At 54.0% G+C, this 5,830-nt stretch overlaps 1 long non-coding RNA gene across 1 annotated transcript in view; it reads right to left on the bottom strand.

Moving 5' to 3' along the window:
* Positions 1–215: 215 nt before the first annotated feature.
* Positions 216–5,830, bottom strand: part of LOC125936469 (uncharacterized) — a 10,172-nt gene continuing 4,557 nt past the window's right edge. The window contains exon 3 of the long non-coding RNA XR_007462025.1: positions 216–1,060. This is a non-coding gene — a long non-coding RNA (uncharacterized LOC125936469). The remainder of the gene's footprint in view (positions 1,061–5,830) is intronic.

Genomic DNA, 5,830 nt, shown 5'->3' with positions numbered 1-5,830 from the left:
GTGGGCTGGAGTCTCCCTGCAGACGCCGTATCGCCCACGGCACCCGGGCCCCCGCGGCGCCTCCCCGCCTTTCGCTATCCACAGCACCCCAGTGACCCCCCGAAAGGCCCCAAAGGACCACCCCTCCCCTTTCTCAGTCCGGGGGCTTTCAAGGTAGCCCTGCAGGCCCCTGGCTCCCCCCCCCGCCCCCCCCCCCCCCAGCCCCACATCCAGGAACAGGTATGGGGCTGAGGCCTCCTCTCTGCAGTTCCTCTTCCCCCGCCCTTTGTGATTGGTTCTGCATCGGTCATGTGACCCAAGCTGCGCCTTTCCAGGTCATCCCAGGACTCTTAGGGGAGCCATGGGGAAAGGTGAGGTCTCTGACTGGATTGTTAAGGTGACAGGCTGCGACTCCCAACTGCTGGTGGTCCTCTCAGCCACCACGTGGGGAGGGCCTGCCAGAGAATGAAGGTGAGGCAGAAGACAAGGCAGAAGACAGCAAGGTAGAGGGAGGGAGGGAAAGACGCAGACTTCTGAAAGTAATCCTTGAGCTCCTGGATCCAGCCGTTCCTGAAGTCCCCGGATTTGGGGGTTAAGTAATTTGTGAGATTTCCCGTCACTCACAATCAACAGTGCCCCGGGGTGATCCGCAAACACACCTCGGTAGACAGATATAAGGAGGTAGGGGGTGGCGATGGAATGAAAACCGGGCAGGATGGAAAATGAGAGAAGGGCCAGGGGGAACAGAGGGCGAGGACGTCTGAGAGTTACGCACTTGGCGTGGTCTTCTGGGTCCCTCAGCACAAATGCAAAGTCCTCCCCGCGGCCGATGGCCCTGCAGGGTCTGGCCTGTCACCTCCTGGGCTTCACCCGGTGGTAGTTACGCGACCTCTATATACGTTTTCTGTGCCACGTGACGAACGACTCAAATTCAGGAGCTTAAAACAACACCTTTTTACGAGCTCACGGTTGCGTGGCTTGGAAGTGCGGCACAGCGTGGCTGGTCCTTCGCTCAGGCTGCAGGGAAGGTGTTGGCCAGCTGCACTCTCTTGGAGCTGAGGGTTCTCTTACAAGCTCATTCCTTAAAAGAAAAAAAAAAAAAGTTTAGTTACTTTGAGAGAGAGTGTGTAAGCTTGAGCAGGGAAGGGGTAAAGTGGGAGTCAGAATCCCAAGGAAGCTCCGAGCTGTCAGCACAGAGCCCGACACGGGGCTCAAACTCGTGAACGGTGAGATCATGGCCCGAGTCAAAATCAAAAGTCGGACGCTTAACCGACTGAGCCCCCCGGGCGCCCTACCAAGCTCATTCCTGTCATTGGCAGAATCTGTTCCTCGTGGTTGCAGGACTGCAGCCCCCATCTCCTTGGCGGCTTTCAGCCCCGGGGGAAGCTCCCAGCTCCCAGAGGCCACCATGTCACGGTCCCGTGTACCTCAGCCAGCCACAGCACATCAAATCCTCTCGGCTTCCAGGCCCTCTGACATTTCCTCCGGCCTCCAGCCTTTCTGCCTCCCAGGGGCTCCCCTGACGAGGTCAGATGTGCCCATCTTCCCTCTGTATCCCAAGGGCAACTGACTTGGGGCTTTAATTACAAACACAAAGTCCGCGCACGGCAGCACCTAGATTCATGTTTGGATGAATAAGCAGAGGGCGGGGATCTTGGGAGGCCAGCTGGAGGGTTCTCAAGCTCCTTAAACATCCCAACCGCGTTCTCCTTCGAAGCCCGAATGTGCTATCCCCTCCCCCCAAACAGCTCTCCTGGCCGGTGCCCGTGTGGCTCGCGACCCACTTCATCATGTTTCTGTACGAATGCTACCTCCTTGACGAGACTTCCTCGACCTCCCGACAGAAACAGCGCCCCTCTCCCTCTCCAGCTCCTTAACGCTGCTTTGTTTTTCTTCGCAGAGCTTACGTGACGGTACAGATTTATTCTCTCTCCCTCCCCCGCTGGACTGCCAGCCCTGGCGACAGGGACTTTATTTTGTTTGCAGAGCCTGGCACCGAGTAAATGCTCAATAAATATTTGCCGAATGAAAGGATGCACATGTTTCTTAGATTTCTTAATGGTCTTAGTCACCGCGAGGTCTCGCTCGTGTTTATCTGCCAGCGCCGGGCTCCACAGGAGGCCCAGTGAAGCGGAGGCAGGGAGCCCAGGCATCGGAGCCAGCCCGCCCGAGCTCCAAACTCGCGGGCCGGCCCTTCACCTCTCAAAGCTGGTTTCTTCATCTGCAGGATGGGGAGGAGATCAGCGTCTGCCTCACAGGGTGTCTGCAGGTGCTAAACAGTCCCAGGGAAGTGGCAGGCACCCAAATCAAAATCGTAAAGTCACACCTTTTCACACCCTCCGAAAGGCAAAAAGGAAAAAAGACAAGGACACGGACAAGGAGGGGAGTGACATCGGGGTGGTCACTTTAGAGATTCGTTTGGCAAAAGCCGGCAGAGGTGAGGACGTGCACGTCCCGCGTCCTGTTCAGAGACAAGCCCAGGAGCCCTTTACACGTTTGCAACCACGTCTACCAAGGTAGGAAACTTCTCTCAGTAAGGTCTCACAATACCGGCTTCAGACACGAGAGCGAGCGCTTTCCACAAACCGCCTCCTTTCGTCCGATTCCCACTTTACAGAGGAGAAAACGGAGGCTTAGCGAAGTGCACATCGCTTGCTCAAGACCACACATCTGCGAAGTGGCAAAGTTCCGACCTGCACCCTGGATGGTGAAGAGAGTGGAGGGGGTGAGGGGAGTGGGGCGAGGGGGCGCAGGAAGGGAAGAGGAGGAAGGAAATTGGCAGGGCAGGCAAAAATGACGGCACCTACCCATCTCCGAGAGTGCCCTCTTCTGCAAAATGCCGCACACGCACCGGCCACTTCAGTCCGAGGTCTGGACCCAAGAGCGATGCAAACATACATCCATGCGGAAACTTGTACGGGAATGTTCGTGGCGACGTCATTCCTAAAGGTGGAAACCACCTGAACGCCCACCAAGTAAGGAACGGGCAAACCAAAATGGTGCCCTCCATACAGTGGGACATTTACTTGGCCAGGAAGAAGAAAAAGCACAGACACACATAGACGAACTTTGAAAACACGCTGAGTGAAGGAAGCCAGTCACACAAGGCCCCTTGTTGTAGGATTGCATTTACGTGAATTGTCCAGAACACGCAGCTCCATAAAGACGGAAGGTTGCTGGGGGCAACGAGAGAGAAGTGACTGACGGGGGGTTTCTTGGGGGGCGGGTGGAGGGACACAAAAATGTTCTCCAAGTAGATCGGGACGATGGCTGCACAGCTCTGTGAACATACCCTGTGAACTTTGGGAGGGTGGATTTCATGCCGGCTGACTTACGTCTCAGGATAGCCGTTTTTTTAAATTTCTACAGATTTTAAAACGTTCTATGGATTTCTGGTTTTCTGCGTGTCGCTGAGGAAGAGGCACGGAAAACGGAAGTTTGGCAAATGCGGGTTACACGGGTTCAGTAAGACTTTTATGCACAGCCTTGCATTTGTGGACACACATGGAGGCACCCTTAATGGGGACGCGCTCGAATAACAGGTAATGTTTGTTGAGTGTCCACGATGTGCCAGGCATATACGAACTCATTTACACATATTAACAAATCAACCCACACGGACCCTGGGAGGTAGGTACTATTCTTAGTCTTATTTTAGAAGTGAAAAAAAACTGAAGCACAGAGAGGTTGAGACACTTACTCAAGATCACACAGCCTGAGCAGGTGGCAAGGCCAAGGTTTGAACCCAACCAATCTCGCTGTGGGATTCACGCCAGACTGCTATCTTGGTGGAGCATGCAGCGTTTCCAAAACATGTGTGACCATGGCTTTCTTTGATTGAAAAGCATCCCCAAGCCCGTGCCTTCTCTCCATCTTGGAGGACAACGTCCTGGTCCAGGAGAACCTCCCGCCTGCACAGATGCAATTCCTATCCCCGGTCTGGCTGCCTCCACCCTCACTCCCTGGGATCCATTCTCCCTTCTTGATTCAGTTTATGTCATTCCCTTGCTCTAAACCCTCTGATGACCTCCGCCTGCCTTTCCAGCAGGCTTTCTCAGCCTGGGCACTATTAACATCAGGGACAGGTTCATTCTCTGCTGTGGGGGCTGCCCTGTGCCCTGCAGGATGTTTAACGCCACCCTCTTCCCACCATACGCCAGTAGCAGCCCCCCCACCCCCCCAGGTTGTGACAGCCAAAGACACCTCCCAACATTGCCAAATGTCCCGTGGAAGCAAATTGCCCCAGTTGGAATCATTGCCTTATAGCAAAGTCCCAACTCCTCCTGCTGGCGGACAGGCCTCTGATGGTCTGGCCCTCGGCCCCTCCTCTCCACCACCTTCCTGTCCTTCTCACCCTCCACCAACATTGCCTTGCTCTCTGATCCCATCTGTCCCGAGGGGCTTGGCGTGTGCTGCTCCCCCCAGCCTGCGGCTGGCCCTTCCTCAGTATTCAGCTTCTCTGTGTTCACGTCTTCACTCTTTCCTGTCCAAACACTGGCATTTCTTTTCCAGGCAACACAGCATTATTGACTCTATGTCGTGTATTCGTTTTTCTCTTTATGATCTGTCTTCCCCATCAAAATACCAGCAACATGTGCGTGGCACTTGGTGATCGTGCTTTTTTTCTTTTTTTAACTTTTTTAAATGTTTATTTTTGAGAGAGGGAGACCGAGCGTGAGCAGGGGAGGGGCAGAGAGAGAGGGAGACACAGAATCCGAAGCAGGCTCCAGGCTCTGAGCTGTCAGCACAGGGCCTGACACGGGGCTCGAACTCACAAACCGTGAGATCCTGACCTGAGCTGAAGTCGGACTTGGACGCCCAACCGGCTGAGCCACCCAGGTGCCCCAGTGATCTTCCTCTTTGTCATCTTGGTGTCAAGAAGGGCCCTGGGCACCAGGGAGGCGCTTGTCTGCGTGTGTGTGATGATCCAGGTCAATACGTAAATCCGGAAGCCCTCTGGTATGGACTCGGGCGTAGTAAAGAGGGGGCTGGAGGAGAAAACACCTTAGGAGTTTTATCACCTTGGTTTTGGGCACTGAATGTGCCTTCTGGTCTTTGGTAAAAGGTCTCTTTCTGTCAAAACCAGTTGCCAAGAGGGCTTTAGAATGAAACACAAACAATAAAAGAAGAAAAAGGAGTGGCAGAGAGGGATGATGAGAACTACTTTAAAATTTTTTTTAAGTCCCCTTAAATCAAAGCAAGGCGCTGTTTAGTGTCAACTGATTTTTCCAATGAAGCTGAGACTAGATGCTGGAGGAGGGCTGGGAAACAGTTGTGGTGGGGTGCCTCTAGGCCATGGCTACAGCAATTCTCACACACACACACACACACACACACACACACACACACACACTAGTGGGTGGAGGGGAGTGATTAGCAGCCCAGTTGGGGTGTGAGGCAGAAAGAAATAAAAAGCAGAGAGGATGAGTCAGGCTGGGCCGTGGCCAGAAGCCACTCTGCGAGCTGGCAAGCCGGGAGGGAGCCAGGTTGCAGAGCCTTCCCTGCAAATCCATAGGACGCTTCCCTGAAGTGGAGGGAAACTGTGGCTGCAAAATCGCTCCCTGGATTTCCTCCTCTGGGTTGGTTTTCTGTGGAGGGATTCTGAACCCTGCAGGGTTTTTGCTGAGCGTGACTCTGCCTCCTGGGCTGGGCTTCTCCTTCTGTTAATGAGAGGCTCAGGCCAGCTCTGAGCTTCTCAACCTGGAAGCTCCAGCCATAGAGGGCCTAGGAGGTTATAGTGGACTGAAATATGGTGAAATATACACATTTCAAACTACCTATGATATATATAGGGAAGGAAGGAAGAAGGAAGGAAGGAAGGAAGGAAGGAAGGAAGGAAGGAAGGAAGGAA

This window comes from Panthera uncia (assembly GCF_023721935.1).
Source record: "Panthera uncia isolate 11264 chromosome A3 unlocalized genomic scaffold, Puncia_PCG_1.0 HiC_scaffold_11, whole genome shotgun sequence".
NCBI classification, from domain to species: domain Eukaryota; kingdom Metazoa; phylum Chordata; class Mammalia; order Carnivora; family Felidae; genus Panthera; species Panthera uncia.
Note: the sequence above shows the minus strand (reverse complement) of the source record. Positions and strands in the feature narration are given on the sequence as shown.